The sequence below is a fragment of the Penaeus monodon genome, chromosome 25 (assembly GCF_015228065.2).
Source record: "Penaeus monodon isolate SGIC_2016 chromosome 25, NSTDA_Pmon_1, whole genome shotgun sequence".
Classification (NCBI taxonomy): domain Eukaryota; kingdom Metazoa; phylum Arthropoda; class Malacostraca; order Decapoda; family Penaeidae; genus Penaeus; species Penaeus monodon.
Window position 1 is genome coordinate 41,818,835 of NC_051410.1, and position 773 is coordinate 41,819,607.

General features: G+C 49.8%; 1 protein-coding gene across 2 annotated transcripts in view; it reads right to left on the minus strand.

Moving 5' to 3' along the window:
- Nucleotides 1-773, minus strand: part of LOC119589280 (myophilin-like) — a 74,843-nt gene that overhangs the window by 35,086 nt on the left and 38,984 nt on the right. The window lies entirely within an intron of this gene.

Consider the following 773-nt stretch of genomic DNA (forward strand, 5'->3'; position numbering starts at 1 on the left):
GGAAATGAAGAGAACGACGAGCGCAGAAGCAGGGAAATCAAAACGGGCGGCGCCTCATGCAGCTGATCCGTCCCGTAGTGAGGCCGGATCGGGTTCCTCCTAAAAATAGCAATGACGCAACCGTATCGCCTATAACTGGCGGCGTCGATTCCGGCGGAGAGAGCGGAGAGGACAAGGGCGTCGGTCCGCCGGAAGGGTCGGCTTCCCGACGGCGCCGAAGGAGCGAAGGAGCTGATCGTGCTCGGAAGAAACATAAAGGGGTTTGATTTGGGAGGATTTTTTTTACCTATTTTGTTTTCTTTTCGTTTTTCGATATTCTCACGCATTTTTTCATCTTTTATTTGCTTTTTCTTTTAGCGAAAACATTAGGCGAAAAGCAGACGTTCTGGGATGAAGGTAGCTTTCCTAAAAAAAGCAAAATTGGATCTGGAAAAGGTTTCTAAAACGAGTGGTAAATGCAACGCAAAGTAAATCTTGGGGAGAAAACGCAAGAAGGAGGAAACGCAAGACTCCACAAATAGAAATGCATGGAATAAACAGACGATAATGGCGGAAGGAGGCGAGCAGGGTGGAAGAGCACAGAGAGTAGATCGTCTGACGAAATGTTGATGTCTCGACAAACATCCGGTACAAGCATTACACACAAGCGGCGAGGCGAGGCTTTCTGAGAGCCTCTTGTCCTTTTACGTTGGGGCGCGAGGGTCGAGCCGTACCGCCCGCGAGAGATAAAAGGGGCGTAACCGACGCCAGGAATCGTCTAGAATGTTCCGGAC